General features: G+C 30.5%; 1 long non-coding RNA gene across 1 annotated transcript; it reads left to right on the forward strand.

Annotated features, from left to right (window-relative positions):
- The first annotated feature begins 11,960 nt into the window (after positions 1-11,960).
- On the forward strand, positions 11,961-15,713 carry LOC126265665 (uncharacterized). Its single transcript, XR_007548164.1, has 2 exons — positions 11,961-12,020; positions 14,939-15,713. It is a non-coding gene; the product is annotated as an uncharacterized LOC126265665 (long non-coding RNA).
- The last annotated feature ends 6,263 nt before the right edge of the window (positions 15,714-21,976 follow it).

Raw genomic sequence — 21,976 nt, forward strand, 5'->3', positions numbered from 1 at the left:
CATACTGATATCTTTATTTATATAATTTTTATATAATTTTTTATTTCGATCAGGGTTTATAAGTAAAGCTAAAAATAAGGAGACCAATTAATAAAATGTATAATCCCAAGTACACTAGACCTACTGTAAAGCATGGTGGAGGAGGCTTAATATTTTCCTGGGTTCTGACATTCTGCAAAATCATATTTTCCATTTGCTGAAGATATTATTAGTTGAAGGTGGATTTTCCAGCACGATAACGATCCGAAACACACGTCTAAGCTAAACAATGGGTCAAGGAGTCCTTGTAATGTTTTGACCAGCACAAAGCCCTGACGTCAATCCAATTGAAAACCTTTGAGATGATGTTGATTTGAAAATCTATGCGAAAAGAATGAAGAAGAAATTTGAAGAAGTTCAAAGTCAGGAGAAAGAAACATCGAACGATTATATTGAAAAACTACTGACTAACTACCACTAAGAGACACTTATACAACTTAGTGACAAACAATAATAATTATATAAATAATAGTAATAATTAATGAGTTAATTATAACCTGTTTAAGTTGAATATTTAAAAGCAATTTGAATATGTTCATTAAGCACAAATAAATTATTGATTATTATCTCATTAATTAAAACAATTTCAACTTATTAAAATTAAATTGAATTAAAAAATTACGTTACTTCTTTTTATAAACTAACACTAAAAAAAAATTAATAACATATTTCTGATATCTATGATTTCCTTAAATTGTTTTTAATAATATTACTAACAGTTTCGTTTTTAATGCAACAGAAATAAACAAGATGCAATAAATAATGAAAAAATTACTATAGTTAATTTTAAAATAGATTTTCGTGACATTTTGTCCGAGTAACTAATAATAGAAAATGCCTAATTATAATTGTCTCAGTTATTCTTGACCTTATACCTAACAATAATCCAATGCAAAACGTCTTTCTTATTGTACGAGTCAAATTTGCCAACACTACTCATATTTGCGTACACCAAGCATATAAATTACATTAATCCAATTTAACGCAATCCCAATTTGTGTGCGTGAAACCAGAATATTCCAAATATTCACGCCCAAATAAATTCAATGATTTAACAAAAATAAAAACACGTTAGTGCACTGCAAATAAATTTAACCCTGAATCTAATAAGCACTTATTTAATAATTTACAGTGAGTAAAGCAAGACAAGGTCTAAAACGCAAAACTAGATAAGCACACGCTTCATAAACATTGTCGCAAAATTTCGATAACATTGAAATTTTACGGAACACATATCAATAAATCATGTTTTATAAAGTTTGTTAATGTTTGTAAATATTTCCAGCACGCGAAGTCACACCACGATCCACGTGTTTGTCGAATTTTATTGCAAATTAATAAACGGGGGCAATAAAACGGCGATTTTAACAAATATTTGTCGATATTTACTTGACGGCGACGTAATTTTTTTACATTTAAATCAATACAATCGAGGGAAAAGAGGCAAACCAAATTCATATTTAATAAAGTTGTAGGCGGGTCGGAATCATGCAAACCCTTTTTTTATCAACCTGAATATCTTCGTCTGCTAATGACTTCACGTCTCTCTGATTACGAAGGTACCCAATATTTTTATTTCATTTTTTAATCACGATAACATATCGCACAGTTCTTTTTATAATTTCGCTGCGTAATATAAATGTATAATAAAACTGTCGAAAAATTGGGCGTCCTACCAAATCTTAAATACCGCACTGTTTTCCTTGTTGAATATTTGTAAAAAATATATTGTGTAGTGCTAAATCCACAAATATAACAAAATTTATGCAGGAATGGTCGTTGTACAAGCTGTTATGTCTCTTTCTTAATTTAGAACACCGGAATAACAATGTTATTACTTGTATGTGGCACCCTTTCAAAATTTTTGCAGCTGAAAAAATACACACTTACATTTAATTAAAACAGTTAAATCAACTTCAATTTTAATTAAAGAAAACTGGAAGTTTTTCTCGTTTATCAAATTATGGCGCAAATTTATTCACTAAACGTCTAAACTTGTATAAATAACTTTACTTAAAGTTCTTTAATTAAAAGTAATGCTAATTGATTTCTTAATTGGAATATATGCTAATTGGGGCAGTTTAAATATGAATTTTGCCAATAGAGTCCCGAAGTTTTTCAGCCAACTTTTCCCGAATGAATATTAAACTTGTCCCGTTCAGTTCCATGCGAATTATTTAATACTTGTTAATTAATATCTGGCTAATAATGGCAGAAGTTACGAACGAACCTGGCTAGTTGTAGTTTAATAACACTATTGTTTTAGTTCGGCTTATTTTTATTACAAGGCTTTTGGAACGTTTCCAGCACAAAATGGATCTTTTACCTTTAATAAATGAGTAGAAATTGGAAAATTATAAATAACAACTGTCTCGGACATACCCAAGGTGTTTCTGAAATAGATAATCAAATTTTTTGATATGCAGGGTGTTCCACTGAAAACAAAGTTGATGTCACTTCTGACGAATCTGGAAATTTTTATTTAAAATAAATTGGAATGCTATAAAAATTTCATTTTCCGTTTTCCGTAAACGTAACATTTGTTGTAATTGATTTATTCCAATTTTTTTAGAAAAATATTAACTATTACAAAATAATAATTGATAAAAAAATTAAACAAAAATCTTAAGACATAAAGTGTCAAAAGCTAATAATGGGTCGAACTCCTTCTGTAATTAAGACATTCATTGGATCATCGCGGAATCGATCTAATAAGATTATCGACATTTTCTTTTGGTATCTCACCCCAGGCGAACTAAATTTGATGTCTTAGTTCATTAAGCATTCGAGAGGGGACTCTAATTTCTTTAAGCGTCGCCTCATCATATTTCACATATCTTCGATTGGGGAAAAGTCTGGATATTTGGGTGGCCAAAGGAGTAACTTTACATGGGAGACTTCTAGGGAGTTTAATGTATCCCTCGCAATTTGTGGACGGGTATTATCTTTCTGAAAAAATAGTCAGAGAACACTTCGTAGGGAAGAAGATAAGGCTCCAAAACTTTATCTACATATCGCTGGGACGTCATATTAATTATATTGAAAACTAAAAGTTACCATAAGCAATAGCACCCCATACCATTATACCCACAGTGTTGTTAACATGCTCCTCCATAGGAAAGCGAGGATCATGTCATCGTCTTTCTAACGTATGACCATAACCGACAATACTCATACACCAAATTTTATAAAAATATCTTAATACGTTTGGGTGTTGCGTTTTTTTACAGTATATATTATATATAATAAATACACAGGAATAATATAAAATAAAATAAACAACTGGAATCAAATAATTTAAACTTAATGCGGATATTTTAAAGTGTATTCAAAATTTTTTTAATTTTTTTTTCTTAAATGTGTTGGGGCCAAATAATTGTCAATGTAAAATTAACGTTAATAACTGAGTTATTGTTCTAAAATAGCGTTTAAACTTCAAATTTCTCATACTGCTGTTCCATTCAAGACCACATTATGTAATAATAGTGTTTTAGCCCGCATATATTTTTTTAGGTCAAGTTAAATTATAATTTTAATTAGAATTTTTTTATACACGCAACAGCTTATCTTGAATAATTGCATGCTTTTGTTGACTTTTTACAAAAACATTTATTTAACAAAACCGTTAAACCGTGCGGCTCAACGCCGGTCAAATTATGGTGGATGCGCAGGTTTGACAGAAATCATCAGATAAATGTTCATAATTGTGTGTCTCCCGTATGCCCCGAAAGCTTTTCGACCTGAAAGGCGGACCTAATTATATTTATGTTATTGCTTATTCAGTAATAAACGATAAAAAAGGTCGCTTCAGATATTAAGGGTAGGACACCGTATTTGCCCAGGCCTCTATATTTAGACGGTCGGAACTTCTATCCAGTTCATAATGTCGAGAGAAAATAAACAAGCTACGGCAAACAACTATATTTCAGTAAACATTTTTTTGACTCAATCATTATTGTATCGGTTGTTTCGTTGTGTTAATAAAATGAAAATGGGTCGTGGTTTGCAATGCGACGGCGAATATCGAACGAATTTAATGGAGACTGGAATAGATCCACTTAATTTTATCTCATTAATATTGAACGTTGTTAGTGAATCGTTAAAACTAATATTGGAAACACGTGCCGTAGATAAAACGTGAGAAGTTATAATAGATGTTGATTTTTAAAACCATATAAATTTTTTTATGTGGAGAAAATGATAAGGTTCAGCAGTATTGTAAGAACTTTTTAAAATGTTAAATATTTCAACCACAACTCTTTTATTTGGCTCAAAACTTTCAGCACCCGTAACATCTTCAGAAATTTCGATAATTTAATGGGACTGTAGTAAACGTACATGTGACAAAATAAATTAAATTAAAGGAATGACAAGGCACCACCATTTACTTAATAACAATCTTATTTGTAAATAAACGACACGAGCGGGTAACAAGTGCGCGACTCCATTACGTGAAATTTTAATCAAGGCGCTTCGGAATAAATATTACATGAGAGGGCGTAAAAGCTGCTTTACGAAATCAGACGATGGTTTTGATAACGCGTTTATGTCAAGCTGAGTGACGGCTATAACTTAAAGAAATGAAAAATAAATCGGGACATCGGGATTGATTTTTGAAGTACGTATTTTAATTTGGAACTTCAATAAGTCGAACCAAAACTTATTACAACCCCGAGTTAAATCATTTCAACTATACTATAAATAAACATTTATTTATTAATAATAAAACTGTCAATAGAAGATCAATTTTTCTTTTAACTTATTATTAAAGGTGCTTTTAGAAATTTGTTGTTGCCAATTTTTTTATTATGTATTTTATGATGTAAATTTTTCTGTTATCTACCAAAGATTTTGTAAAAATATATATAAGCTGTTCTAATTTATTATGCAGTGCTTAAACACAGACAGTGGTTAAAATTCATCGAGTGATTTATAAAGAAATTGGGAATTACCCAAAAATACCTAAATATTTGGAAATATTATCCCTCCTTATAAAAAGCTCTTATGACCATTTCACTTATCGAATGACGATCAATTGTGAATTTTACAACTATATTTTTCTTTTAATTTAAGACCCTGAATAATTAAAAATAATTAAACTTATTTTTGCACAGCTAAAATATTTCAAAGTACATTAATACATGTTTTTGCATAGTTAAAAATGAACGAACATATCTCACACGTTAAGGATTCATTAACACATCATATAAAATAAAAATAACACAAAAAATGTGACGTGCGAATACTTATTTTTATTTTTGAATGAACCGACGAAAGTCCATGACGTAGGTCCATACTAATTAACATTGACCATGTACTTATCTCAACAATTAGACTAAGGTTTATTAGTATGTATAAAATTATCACCTCCGAACTAATCGAGGCACGAATATTCTTTTTTAAAATAATTTTTTATACGTGAGATAAACTGAAATAAATTCACAAGCAATTTGAGATCTTCACGTAAGATAAAAAGTCTTCATTAATGTAGAATTTGTAGTAAAATTAATGAAATAAAGACTTTGTTATTAAAATGTAGTAAATAATAACAACCTTATATGTTATGCTGAGAGTTTATTCAAAATTTGTTACAGCATCACGCGCTGTGATGCGATTTGACGTCAATCGTTTCTACTCGTAAGTTCGTTTTGTTTACATCCAAACATTTTCCAATGACAAAACCATTTACATTATGTATTAAAAATTTAGGAGTGTAATCGTCAATGTTATTATATATAAAATTTCAAGTAATTTACATATATAACATCTCTAACAACTATTTAAATAATTAATAATATAAAACACCAATTTGATTATAAATAAGAGTAAAATTGAACTAATTTATTTTTTATTATATTTGTAAAATTTTATTAAATTAATATTCGTGTTTTTCGTGGAAAAATGTTCCAATTGATTTTACAAAATGAAAGTGTTTTCATCTTAAATGGGCCCACTGTAAAAAATGATCCAAACAGTTTTATAAAAATTATTAATTTATACATTATTATAATTAATTATTTATGATATATTAATTTACCTGTTACTAAGATTTGAATTTTGAAGTATTTAATATTGTCTTCTATGAATTAAAGGGGAGGTATTTGATAATTTAATTTTATTTTATATCTTCAAAAACTAAATTTTATATTCACACATACTCATCCAAAATTGTGACTAACCACTAATTTTTAAACAAATTTTCAATGGTCAAGATAATAATACGTTTGTTGAATGTTATTTTTAATAGATTTAACATTATATCACAAATATTTTTCATGTTTTTAGACGACAATATTAAATATTCTTTTCAAATGTCTTAGATTAATATATGACAAATATGTTAATTTATATCTAACTAAGATATAATAATATTTTGAAATATTTAATAATGTCATGCATGAAACACAGAAAACAGATCTGATAATTTATTCTATTTATGTTTAAAAACTAAATTTTATATTCATACACACTTACACAAAAATTGTGACCATAAATCATATGAAAAGTAATAATAACATATTTTCCATAGGTAGTACAGAAGATAATATTAAATATTTCAAAATTTGTCAGAACTAATATTATATCTTAGCTAAAAACAATATATATATATGTTATATATATAATAATATATAACAAAATATATGTGAATTTATTTCTAACTAAGATATAACATTATTTAAGAAAATTTCCAATTTAATAATGTCATATATGATATTTTTTTATTTATATGTTTAAAATCTAAATTTTATATTCACACAAAACTTGTGTTCATAAAAGACATAAAAAGTAATACTATCATAATATTTTCCATAGGTTGTATAGACGATGATATTAAATATCTCGAAATTTGTCAGAACTATCGTTATATCTTAGTCGAAGATAATTTAATATATGTCAAATATTATAATATAATATTTTAGGTAAATTTCGAAATATTTAATATAGTTATTTATGAAACCAAGAGGACATAATTAATTTATGTTTTTGAAAACGAAATTTTATATTCACAAATATTCACTTAACAATTGCGACATAATGAAACTTTCAGTGGTTAATATGCATTAACATAATTAATAATTTTTTAACAATTTTCCTATATGTTTTGTACACGACAATATTAAATATATTGGACAAACTAAAAATTTATTGTAATTATATTTATAAAATTTACATTCATACAAAAATTGTTAATTACTAAATTCAAACAAATATTGTAAGCTTGTTATTTTTCATATTTTATAGATAATAATATAAAATATGTCAAAACTGGTCAGAAATATCTTTATATCTTAAGTTAAATAAAGAAGTTATTAAAGACCTTAAAGGCATCTACATGAAAATGGAGTTTCATAAGTCAGTTTTTTATGTGATCTGTAAATACTTATAACACTCAAAGACACCACGTATATTAATGTCTCAATTTTTGTGTATTTAATAAATTCAAGACAAGTTGTCTAGTTCGATAATAAGTATTCATTTCCTCTTTTTCATTCCATATTTATTATTTTTTGTTAGTAAAAAATCAAATAAGATTAAGGCCTATAAGCATCAAAAAGCTTAAAAGGCAGTAATTAAATTCTATAAAAAGCCTCATTAAAAACATGAAGAAAAAGCCAGACAAGCAATTTCGCAAGGACCACCAGCCCCGTCAGACGTGGCAACGTGGCACGGAACCGGGACCGGGACACGTCCGGGCGTGGGTGAATCCGTAGGATGTTCGGAAACTGGGTCAAATTGCCAAAGCCCGGCTGAAATCTCGCGAGGGAAACTCACCCTAAACCGTATTTATAGACGGCGAGTAAACAATGTCGATTTTTAACAGTTTACGGTTAGCAAAGGTCCATTGCACTGATGTGCCACGCGGGGGTGGCAAAAAGCCGAAGAAAAGATTCGTCAGTTTTCTTTTGTTCCGACGTCGCAAAACTAGTTAGCCTCGTAATCGATTGTTGCAGTTAAACGCACGGATTCGTTGTGCACGTTACGAATGAACCCACAAAGCGACGGGATTAGGAATAAGCCACCAGACGTTGTGATGATGAAATCCACTGACGTAAATGCGAATCGATCATGCCACGTGATAACGTTCCTAAATTGAAAATATTGCTGGATGCAAATCCCTGAAAACACTAATTAATGAATGCAAATTAAAAATAATTGGTTGTCCGTGCTGCTGGCCCCGATTTGTGTAATTACTGTGTGATCAAAAAGCGAAATAAATTCATATGCCACTGCGATTTACGTCTGTATGGGTGAATATTATTTTGCCGATAGCAACAGCGGTTATTTCACACAAATCAAATATTAATTTTACACTAATTGTTGTGATAAGTTTGTGGTCAACGCTAATTAAGGTCGCTTGGCCTCGTACGGAATTCCATGGGCCACACTCTTAGAAATATCTTTGCTGGAGTGTCGTTCGCATCAAATATTGATGACCCACGAGCTCAGCATCGAAAACTTCTTTCAGGATTTAACAAGTTTGTTCTAAAAACATCGGCAACATTAATAATAAAAACCCGAACTGGCTCAACATCAAAATATTCAAACTTCCAAACTAAAAAGCCGACAAAGACAAGAATGAATTATCCACCCACACGTCTACAAGAAAAAAATAACATAATTAAAGATAATAAAAAGCTTTAAGCTCCGAACTAACTTTCGAACTCCCCGTACTACGTAGGATTTGAAAATTGAGTTTCGGTTTTGTTTTAGAGACGAAATCGGCAAAGAAGTTTTCCCCGCCGATGCTCCCGTATCTACGTGATACTTGTTTACTTCGGTTTGTTTGCGAGGCGCAATCTCTTAAAGAAAACTTTTCTAATTAACCTAATTTCCTGTCAGTTGCGAGAGAGAGAAAAACTAAAAAACATGAATATTCATTCGGCCGTGTCTTTCGACGCTTTCGATGTAACTTGTTAAATTACTGAGTTTTTTCTCTGACATTTTTAAAAAGAGCTGATATTGTGTTAATTTTTGCCTCGATCAAGTTCTGATTTGCTTTGGTATAATTAAATTCCCGATGGGGATGAAAGAACGATGAAATTTTAAAGATAGCAGATAAATAAATTGTGCTAATGTAAACCTCGATGAAATATTAGAAGTAATTGAAGCAGACTCTAAATTTATTTAACTGTTTGAATATTCGAATATTTAGTTGTTTGAATATTCGAACATTAAATTTATTTGAGTTTTAACTCAAGCATTAATTCAGTTTTAACCAAAAATGAATTAAATTAGGATGTAGTACTACTAAATTATTAACTTTAAGCATATAAATATAACTAAATTTTTGGACATTCAATATTCAATTAAATAAGCGAATAAATATTTAAATATCTGTATAACACTGCTGTTTATATCAATATGTTAAATAATTTAAGCAGATGAATTAAATTAGGGCGCATTACTTATTAAAATTAAAAAACTATTTATGATAAACATATTTAAAATTTAAATATTCATTCGAAAATATATTTACATATTTGCATATCTGAATATTCGATTAAATAAATGAATAAATATTTAAATGCCTATTTAATATTGTCATTTATATTATTAGTCACATTAAAAAATAATTTAACTACCTAAATTAAATTCGAAAATTAAAATAATAAATTTCGATTAAAATTGATTGATTTCGATTTGATTGATTTTGCCATGTTAAAAAATAATTTAAGTAGGCCTATATTCGGATATTCGAATATTAAAATATTTTGAATTTTATGCTCTAGTATTAATTCAATTTTAATCAAAATAATAAATTAAATTAGGGAGTAGAATTCAAAACTGTATTCAATGTATATGTATCATTAAACCACATTAAAAAATAGAGTAGGCCCTAAATTCAATATTAGGATAAGATATAACGATGTTATGAAAAACGTAAAAATTTACTAAAAACGTAAAAAACTAGTAAAATCTCAAAAATTCATTAAAAATGTGAGGAATTACTAAAAATGTAAAGTGACCTAATTCCATACGATAAAATTCCATTCCGTCATTTTCCATACGGTTAAAATCCGCACGATCATTTTCCATACGATGAAAAACCGTACGATCAATATCCATATGATCATTTTCTATACGATCATTTTTCATAGGTTCAAAATCCATACGATCATTTTCCATAGGATCAAAATCCATAGGATCATTTTCTATACGATCAAAATCCATATGATCATTTTCCATAGGATCAATTTCCATATAATTAAAATCTATAGGATAAAATCCATACGATTAAAATCATTCTGATTAAATTACATAGTTTTATTTTAATAACTTAATTAGATTAAAATGTAATATTTTTTAAACTCTAAAGTTATTTCCAGTAAGAATACATTTGAATATTCGAAATTAATTAAATGAATGAATATTTTAATGAAATCATATTAAAAAATAATTTGACTAATCAAATATTTGGATATTCAAAATATTTTGAATTTATTACTGTAATTCTAGTATTAATTTAGTTTTTATTCAAAATAATGTTTTAAGTTGGGGCGCAAAATTAGATATATGTATGGTAAAGTATAAAAATCAGAAATATTGGACTAAGTTACTATTACTGTTTAATTACTTTTAATTTGGAATTACACTAATCAGCTATATGATATATATATGTTAGCTTACGTCATCACCTTCACCGATGGACCGATGCGACGTGCTCACATCTATTTAGACTAGTTTTGTTTTATAAGCAAATCTGAAGTATTTGTTTACATTTAATATTCGGGGCAGTTCTTAAGAAAGAACCAGGCAGTCAAGCTTTAGATGTCGAGGGTTAAAGTACGTTTGTTGTAATAAAGCGTATTATTGTGAATTTAGTGTTTTAATCAAACTAAAAAGACAGATTAACAGTCGCTAATCTATCATCAGAAGTGGGATAAAGGATATCTTCTCGTGAATTATTTCCGGAAGAAAGGACCTAAAAAAAATATTTTTTTTTTTTTTTTTGTGTTTCTTTGTGAACGAACAGACAATAGTGAAAAACACAAACGCGCAGTGAGTCCGAACGTTGTGAACATTACCGAAAGTGCATCGGAGAGAGACTAGCAGCAAGAAAGTAACAACAGATTCCAAAAACAAAACATGGAAATTTTATCGACAATGGCCAACGCCCAAACTACTCAAGCAACATTGAAGATAGCTGCGCAGAAGGTTTAAGTGTGGCTGCAGCGCAGTTTCGACTTGTAAGATTTAGAAATTGCATTTGAGGAATATGACTTGAATTTGTCAGGAATGGACGAGTGGGTTACGAAAGAAATAAAAGAACAACCGAATGCTGTTTGATCTCATAAACTCTCCATCAGATTATCAGAGCGCCATCGTTAAAGCCCTTGGACCACTTAAAGACGATATTACGTTTGTTTATGTTGATGATGTGCCCTGCTCGACCCATTCAAGAATGTCTTAAGAAAGGACATTGACGCCCTTAAATATACAAAAATGTAACTTTTTCCAAACATCTGTGGAATATTTAGGTGTGATCGAAAAAGAACTGGCTGGATATTTTAGACATCTTGTGAAAAACTTTGCAATTTTAACAGCACCGATATCTGCACTGTTACGTGAGGGAAAATCGTTTGAATGGACATGTAAATGTGAAAATGTACGATTGACTTCTTATCCGATTTTCAACATTTTTGATCTGGAATTGTCAACCGAACTACATACAGAAGCAAGTTCGTTAGGATTAGATGTCGCTATTAGCTGTCGAATAGAGGAAAGTTGAAACCAAAGTATCACGGACCCTTTGAGGTAACGCATTGTTTACCTAATGAGAGGTACGCACTCCGAAGGATTGGCAGCCGAGGTAGAACTACAATAGCAGCGCATGAACAGTTACGAACCTGGCCAGATACAGAAATTCTATAAGGTATGATGGATATAGATTTATTTAATAAGATTGATGTGTGAATGTGTGTAAAGGTCCCTGCTTAGTAGGCTGTTTAAGGTCCCTGTGTATCAGGCTATATGTGAAGGTCCCTGCTTAGTAGGCTATGATTAAGGTCCCTGCTCGGCAGGCTATTTTTAAGGTCCCTGCGTCGCAGGCTATGTTTGAGGTCCCTACTTTGCAGGCTATGTTTAAGGTCCCTACTTTGCAGGCTATGTTTAAAGGTACCTGCTCGGCAGGCTATTTTTAAGGTCCCTGCTCTGCAGGCTTAGATTGTTGTGTTCTGGGTCTGTGAGACAAGCGGGTAATAGACCTGGTAGTGGTTGAACCGCCTCTGAGCTCCTGGCTAGAATATGGTATCTTTTGATAGCACTTGAGAGTCATGGGTGTAACAGACCTGTTGATGGTTGAGCCGCCTCTGAGCTTCTAGTGGTTGTTAACTGTGCCACATAACAGTCTATTTTGTTAAATGAAATAAGGTTTAGACTTAGTTCTTCGAATATATTTTGAGCTTGTACTGCTGTTATAATGTTTACAGATTACCGGTGTCAGGTGAATCTTTGCAAAACTGTGGAAGGGTCGAGGACGCCCCACATGTCAGGAAGGCCGTGTTAGCTTACGTCATCACCTTCACCGATGGACCGATGCGACGTGCTCACATCTATTTAGACTAGTTTTGTTTTATAAGCAAATCTGAAGTATTTGTTTACATTTAATATTCGGGGCAGTTCTTAAGAAAGAACCAGGCAGTCAAGCTTTAGATGTCGAGGGTTAAAGTACGTTTGTTGTAATAAAGCGTATTATTGTGAATTTAGTGTTTTAATCAAACTAAAAAGACAGATTAACAGTCGCTAATCTATCATATATGTATAACTTACTTTCTTCTAGTTTTATTAATGATTATTTAATTATTTAATGTTACGACTAGACTTGCAACAAAAGTGTTAATTACTTTTAGAATACTATTTTGTATTTTAGCCATTAAATATGAACCAAAAAGTTATTTAATAGTAATTTATAACAATCAAAATCATTTACTTAAATTCTTTTATTTATGTGCCTTTAAGGGAATTTTTGGTTGTTGCCATAAGCATTAATCAGTCAATAAGACAACAACGTGCTGCAGTATTATATTTTGTTTACAAATAAATTTTTTTGCCTATAATACTGCTTCAAAAACTTGTTGAAGTCTGAAATCGTTTTGACGCAAAAACAGGGTCTATAAAATAAACTTTTCGACTGTATTTAATTCGCAGTCCGTGCCGTTGGTGGCATGTGTTCATAAAAGACCAATTACCCAGTTTTTAGACTGGCTGGACCCAACGTCAGCGTGGCAGCTTGGGACGCGAAGGGGGACGTAAACGAAGTTACGCCCAAAACGAATCGATTCCGGGACACGGAGCCAGAACCGGAGTATAACCAGTTCCCGGCATACCCAGCAACTCCTGGCCCCGCGGTTTCGACCCATTCCATCATCCGTACCGTCAAGGTCGACTTTAGCCATCCCGGCCCGCAAAATACTCGAACCCGCTCTGTTTATGTTTGGGTCCGGGGTGGTTTTGTAGGTCACGTGGTTAATTCATTTCGGGCCGGTCTCTGTTCGTGAAATATTCGGTTGTGTGTTGCTGAAATTGTTTGTAAATACATATACGCACACGACAGTCGAAATTAACATAAATACGTATGTAGTGGTATTCTTGGCTGCCTAACTTACGATAATTGACCGGTTTGTTGGGAACCCCGGAATTAGAGGATGTACTTTTATATTTGTTTTATGTTGTTGTTTGTTTTCTTTCGTATTAAAGCTCGAACGTAAACTGGAATTAAATTCACCAAATGAACATATAAAACTATGTACTGGCTCATGTAAAATCTTTACTGCTACATTGCTCATTTGAGAATGTATATTTTTTATACATGTTAGCTTACGTCATCACCTTCACCGATGGACCGATGCGACGTGCTCACATCTATTTAGACTAGTTTTGTTTCATAAGCAAATCTGAAGTATTTGTTTACATTTAATAATCGGGGCAGTTCTTAAGAAAGAACCGAGCAGTCAAGCTTTAGATGTCGAGGGTTAAACTACGTTTGTTGTAATAAAGCGTATTATTGTGAATTTAGTGTTTTAATCAAACTAAAAAGACAGATTAACAGTCGCTAATCTATCATCAGAAGTGGGATAAAGGATATCTTCTCGTGAATTATTTCCGGAAGAAAGGACCTAAAAAAAATATTTTTTTTTTTTTTTTTTGTGTTTCTTTGTGAACGAACAGACAATAGTGAAAAACACAAACGCGCAGTGAGTCCGAACGTTGTGAACATTACCGAAAGTGCATCGGAGAGAGACTAGCAGCAAGAAAGTAACAACAGATTCCAAAAACAAAACATGGAAATTTTATCGACAATGGCCAACGCCCAAACTACTCAAGCAACATTGAAGATGGCTGCGCAGAAGGTTTAAGTGTGGCTGCAGCGCAGTTTCGACTTGTAAGATTTAGAAATTGCAGTTGAGGAACATGACTTGAATTTGTCAGTAATGGACGAGTGGGTTACGAAAGAAATAAAAGAACAACCGAATGGATATTTTAGACATCTTGTGAAAAACTTTGCAACTTTAACAGCACCGATATCTGCACTGTTACGTGAGGGAAAATCTTTTGAATGGACATTTAAATGTGAAAATGTACGATTGACTTCTTATCCGATTTTCAACATTTTTGATCTGGAATTGTCAACCGAACTACATACAGAAGCAAGTTCGTTAGGATTAGATGTCGCTATTAGCTGTCGAATAGAGGAAAGTTGAAACCAAAGTATCACGGACCCTTTGAGGTAACGCATTGTTTACCTAATGAGAGGTACGCACTCCGAAGGATTGGCAGCCGAGGTAGAACTACAACAGCAGCGCATGAACAGTTACGAACCTGGCCAGATACAGAAATTCTATAAGGTATGATGGATATAGATTTATTTAATAAGATTGATGTGTGAATGTGTGTAAAGGTCCCTGCTTAGTAGGCTGTTTAAGGTCCCTGTGTATCAGGCTATATGTGAAGGTCCCTGCTTAGTAGGCTATGATTAAGGTCCCTGCTCGGCAGGCTATTTTTAAGGTCCCTGCGTCGCAGGCTATGTTTGAGGTCCCTACTTTGCAGGCTATGTTTAAGGTCCCTACTTTGCAGGCTATGTTTAAAGGTCCCTGCTCGGCAGGCTATTTTTAAGGTCCCTGCTCTGCAGGCTTAGATTGTTGTGTTCTGGGTCTGTGAGACAAGCGGGTAATAGACCTGGTAGTGGTTGAACCGCCTCTGAGCTCCTGGCTAGAATATGGTATCTTTTGATAGCACTTGAGAGTCATGGGTGTAACAGACCTGTTGATGGTTGAGCCGCCTCTGAGCTTCTGGTGGTTGTTAACTGTGCCACATAACAGTCTATTTTGTTAAATGAAATAAGGTTTAGACTTAGTTCTTCGAATATATTTTGAGCTTGTACTGCTGTTATAATGTTTACAGATTACCGGTGTCAGGTGAATCTTTGCAAAACTGTGGAAGGTGCGAGGACGCCCCACATGTCAGGAAGGCCGTGTTAGCTTACGTCATCACCTTCACCGATGGACCGATGCGACGTGCTCACATCTATTTAGACTAGTTTTGTTTCATAAGCAAATCTGAAGTATTTGTTTACATTTAATAATCGGGGCAGTTCTTAAGAAAGAACCGAGCAGTCAAGCTTTAGATGTCGAGGGTTAAACTACGTTTGTTGTAATAAAGCGTATTATTGTGAATTTAGTGTTTTAATCAAACTAAAAAGACAGATTAACAGTCGCTAATCTATCATACATTTGTAAGTAAATTAGTTTTGTTAGATGTGATGTTTAAGTATTCAAAATAAAATGTAAATTGCTAGAGGTTTTTAATAACGACAATGAGAAACTTTTGCGTAATCCTAACGTTTAACAGAACTCAACAGTTCTAATAGAACTTTCTGTAAAATAAATTTTATTCATCAATCAATAATCACCATTATAATCAATAAGTTTAGTCAATGTTAAAGAGAAAAAGGACCAACAATTTTGGAATTGAAGATAATTTTGACTCCCTCAGTTATGAAAATATGTAATAGTCACATAGATAAATATCTGGACTATATGATGGATGAGGTAGAACTTCCCATTCAAAATTTTGAAGTTCTTTAAGACTTGTTTATTATTAGGAAAATTTCTTCTCTATTGAAAGGCGTGTTTGAGATTTTCAAAATCTTGGATAACTTGTTAGAAGTAGACGGTTGCAGTTATTGTTTGGTCTATGACGTTTCTGAGGTACTTTGCCAGGTTTACAGCTTCAACCTATTGTCCAAACCAGCAAGAAATCAATTCATTTTTATAAATGAATAAAAGGCTTATTGACATTTCGTACAATGTCTCCTCCTCCTCTTTATCATGAGGAAGCAAAACTTTCTTGCTACTAGCAAAGAGTTGCATCTCTTGGTAGATAAATCTATTTAATCTTGGAAATTTAAATTATCAACTTTAGAAAATATCAAAGTACATATTTCTTTAGATTAGCACAAAAATATCTTTACAATAAGCTCCTGAAAAAAGTTCAATATGACACGTCAATTGATTTTGAATTGGTTAACAAAAAATATCATTTGTAAAATGTACTTCGTATGTGTCAGATTAAAGGGAAAGGTTAAAACGTCAACTTCCTATTCGGGAACAAATTTAGAACTCGCAACTCGATTAAAACGTGCCACGTGAGACCTTTCACATTTAAATAATGATTTATAATAAAAAATGAAAAATTGCATATGTACCTAAAATAACGTGGTGTCGAATTATGCAAAAATATACCTATTATCCATATATAGGACTTTCAAAGGCCTCCCCCCATTTCGTATTCGTATTTTGTAAAACACAGATATAAAAGTAAATTAGTGAACTTAACACGCAAATTGCCACTTGACACGCCAAACTTTACGAACGGTGTGTTATTCAATGTTCGGCGTATCACGATTCCGACTTTTTATTATCGCACAATTTTCTATAATTCGTTCTTTGTGGAGGACAATTCCAATTAGTGGACGTAGTGATAAAGTTAATTAAATTGTCATTTCGAACGGACGATCCTCGAATTGCTAAAGACATTATCTGTAATTCAATTATGTGGATGAGGATGACCTGTGGGATTTACTTTGGACCACTTGCATTTACTAATTTAAATATTTCGCAGTCGCTCAGAATGTACCGGCGGGGTGCTTTTGTCTCTGACAACGTTCCTTTGAGTAATCGTCGGGGAAAGTTCAGCGTTAATTGGATCAACTTACTATTACGTTGAAAATTGGGAAAAGTGAATTATTAATTTTATAACAATTTACATTTCTCGGTGTCAGACAATGTTATTTCCGGATTGTGTTAGACGGGAAATTGTTATTTATAATGAATATGAATTTGGAAAGCAGATTTGGCTATGTAAAATTATGAGCGAGCCGTTTTTAGCAACGTTTGATTACGTTCAGAGACAACACCTTGAACTTGACTTCTATTGTTTGTTCAATAGCAAATTTTATTTTTGGACTATATCTTATCATACCTGGATCAATCTAGAATAATTTTTCAGTGAGCAATATATCATAACGTGATCATTTTTTAATTATAAGATATAAAGTAATAGAATTAATATTACTTAAGTAATTAAATATGCATTTATTTGTCCTAATTAATTATTATTTTATTATTACATTCTAATTTATCGTCATTTTAGATCTTTTATTTATTATTTTTATTGATATATATTTTTTTATTTTGGGCTTCATTTGTCGTACAAAATAATTAAATATATAATTTTAACTATTTAACTTAAGTTTATTTGGCACTAACCTAACCTAACTTACTCCGGTTTAACCTAACCTAACCTGAAAATTAAATACTAAACTTTCTATTTTGTTACTTTTAGATTATGATTCAATTAATAAAAATTTATTTATTTATTTATTTATTATTAATAAAATTGTTATATTGTTTAAATTGTTATACATAAAAAATAAATAAAAATTTTCATTTTATTTATTATTTATTAATCTAATTTAATTTAATATAAACTATACAAATTTTGTTTTTTAGTAATCCGTACGTAATTTATTATTACAAACCTATACTAAACTTAACTTAAATATGTAACACAACATAATTCAACGCAAGTTAATGTATGTATAAAATTATTTAATAAAATATTGAATTTTAAGAGAAATTTAATATTTTTTGGTACAACATAAATTGTTTTATTACCATCAGTAAAATTATTTTAAAAATTCTCAGTTTTATAATATTTTCATCCTAACCCAATTTAACCTAAAATATTTATAAAATTATTTAAAATAATGTAGTTAATTATTTTTTTATTTTAATTGTACATTTCAAATTATTACAATTATAAAAATTAGTCCTGATTTATTAAAATGATCATTTTAATTTAAATTTGATTAGGTGAGGTTAGATTATGTTTAGGTTAAGTTAGGTTTAGATTTAGGTTTAGTTTAAGTATATTTAGTTTTAATGTAATATAATTTTTTTGTTTATTTTAAATATACATGTCAAATTATTAGAATGACAAATTTCAATTATTCTTAATTTTTTTAAAGTCCATCAATAAAATTATTAAATGCATTAATTTGTTACTGACAATAAATAAATAAATTATTTAAAAAATTCTCAGTTTATATTTTTTTACCTAACTCCCCTTATCCACAACTTAATCCAACTTAAATATTTATAATTATTTAGTAAAATAGTGAATTTTAAAGAAAATTTAATATTTTTTGTATAGTATAAATTTTGCTATTATTTTTTATGTATTATTTTCTTATTTTATAATTTATTGAAAGAAACTATAAAGATTTGAGTAATGTTGCTGACTAATGATTTTTTAATTTTCTATTTTAGACAAAGATACCTTAAAAATTTTTAAATTGTTTTCTTATTATTATTAGAATAAATAAACTATTTTAAATATCCTCCTATCCTAAGTTAACCTAAGGCAAACAAACAAAATTCAACCTAGAAATTTTATAATATTATTAAAGATAATATTATGTTCCTGGAGAAATATTATTGTATATTGGTTTTTGTTTCAAACTTTTAAGCAAATTTAAATGAAACTTTTATAAATGTCTAATTGAATATTTATGATATATCGGTTCTATAGCTTTTGAAAACAAGCGATGATTGAGATTGAAATTTCATTATGAAGCTTGTCCAAAACAAAACACAATCTGTATTGATATTATACTTTATCGAATGATTCGAGCGTGTGGAAGTAATCGATTGTCCGAACACACAATCGGCAATGCTGTTAATTAAAGCCGGTTGAATTCACGCCGACCGCCGAACGCAAAAATACCGCCTCCAACCGTTGTTCGAGTTGTTGGGGCCGGCGTGGAAATGTCAGAGTTCGGCACGCGAAGGCAATCGATATAGCAGCAGTAGGAATCCCTAATACCCGGGACCCGGCCCGTTCTTTTCTCACCGTTTCCTCCGCTTTTCCCACGGAACGGCATCCCGTCCGTCGGCGAAGACGTCGGATGTGACGCAATCCGACGGCATACGTGTCCGAGAGGTGGAGGAAGGATTTCGCGATTGGGACGGTTCTAAATATAGGGACGGATAATCCGCCTTGCTGAAAGGGGATTGTGGATGCGTGACTATGTGGGCGGCGTGCCACACTGCTTCGGTGTAATAAGTCCGAGAGGGCTTTTCATTTAAAAAAACAAGCCATTAACATTTTATGGATGTTGGTGTGAGGCCTTGTTGGTGGCCCGGGTTTTTAATCATGGAAAAAGACAATTGTTAATGGCCAAAGTGCTTTATGAAAAGTTAGGGCTAATAAATATCACACACAAAAGGGCCACCGGTTACAAATTACAGTTTCATTCGTATTCTTTCCAAAAGCTTGACCTACATTCGAGCTTCTTCCCCAAATTGTGTCTTGCGAACATAAAAAAATTAACCCTGATGTGGTTTAATAAAAAGTGTACATATCTTGTTGTTAATTACTTTTAAAGTATTATTACTTAGTTATTTACGTATTTACTTACTTAAATACAGTTTTTCCAAATTAAACCTTTCCTATCAACTAAATAAATTTAAAATATTTGAAGCTATTGTTCATATACAAAAATCTTGAACCCTAACATTTAATTAATATCAACAACAATATTAATACGCACATCCATTAGAAAACATTTATTGTAATTGTTACTCTGGAAGCTATTAAAAATGTATTATTTATCACCATTTCCAAGTTCTTATTTTAGATTCGAAAGTGTCAATGAAAACAAAAGTATTTAAAATAATGTTTATATGATTTAAGAGATATGTTAATTTGGTTGTCTCTTCCAGGTATATATTATAATTATTTAATTTAAAACGCATTATTTATATGTAAAATGAGATAATTTATTAATTTATGAATAAAATTTTACGTTTTCTCATTGTTGGAAACAATGAATTCCCTTTATCCCCACTAAATATTTTAAGGAATTAGTCTTAAAGAAACAAAGAGTTGAGTAAAACTTTAATTGATTGAGAGGATAATTTAATTTCAACGGAATGTGTATGATTTAAAAATATGAAAAGGACATTGAGGTAAATACTTAAAGAAATTAATATTTTAAAGAGTGAACACTCTTTAATCTAATACAATTTTTTCCAAAGTAAACCTTTATTTAATCACTTTTAAAGTGTTATTGTTCATTTTATTTACGTATTTACTTACTAACTACAATAAGAAATAAAATAAAATGTGTACATTTGTTTTAATCACTTTTAAAGTATTATTACTCATTTTATTTACGTATTTACTTACTAAATATAATTTTTCCCAAATTAAACCTTTCCCACCAATTAAATAAATTTCAAAGAAAGGACTGAGGAAAATACTTAAATTAATGTTTTTAAGAGTGAAAATCATTCCAGTTATAAATATATATATTTAAATTTCTATTATACATCCTGTATAGTTGGAATAATTCAAGAAAGTTGATAAGAATCTGGATTCTGATTGTTAGTTTCCTTAAAAAATTAAGAGACTACGAAATTAATAATAAAACACAATTAAATATATCGGCCTTGTTTTCAATAAAAAATAAGAGAAAATTTACTATCCCATTGATAATTTAAAATTCCTTTTTCATGACTTACTAAATATATTATTAAAATATAAATAATTGCTTTAATTGTTGCTAGTTAATGATTCGTAAAGATGCCAAAAAAAGTTCAAATTTTATGAAGAAGGAAATTGAAAAATATAAAGGAAAAACCAAAAGATTTAAAAAATGGAATTATCAAAGTAAAAAGGATTGACATAGTAAATGTTAAAATACGTTTGTTAAATATAATAGGTTATGTTATTAGAAGTAATCATTGTTAAATTGTATTGCCTTTGGAGCAGACTTGACGAATTAGGGGATCCACTAAATTGAAACATCCCCTTCTTCATAAATTTTATAAAGCTATTCACAGCTCAATTCAAACTGCAATTTTGGTGAATAAGGCAATATTTTCTTTAAATCATAAATGAATTTCATTGCATAATTAAACTCTTAACAAAAACTTAAAAATGTACACATTTGATGGAGAAGTACTGAAGTACTGAGTATATATATATAAATATTCATTAAATATTTGTCAAAGGAATTGATCAGATGTAAAAGGATGCCAAAAACATTGACTTTTATAAAAAATGAAGTTATCAAAGGAAAAATAATTGACGTAGATTAATCACAAGATCAAACTTGAAATACAGTTCTTAAATATATTTTAGGTTTATTGGAAGAAATCAAAACACTCCACTTGTAAATTGTAGTATTTTTAGAGCAGATCTGGGGATATTAAAAGGTTTCCTCCAAAATTACGCATTTTCTTTTTCATAAATTTTTAATCCGATTTAAATTACTACAACGAAAAATCCGGAAAGTTTAGGCGTCTATCGAATACAGGTTAGGTGATAATTTTAAATTCTGGAGCCGTAAATACACACTGCAATTTTCGTA

The sequence above is a fragment of the Aethina tumida genome, chromosome 5 (genome assembly GCF_024364675.1).
Source record: "Aethina tumida isolate Nest 87 chromosome 5, icAetTumi1.1, whole genome shotgun sequence".
Lineage (NCBI taxonomy): Eukaryota > Metazoa > Arthropoda > Insecta > Coleoptera > Nitidulidae > Aethina > Aethina tumida.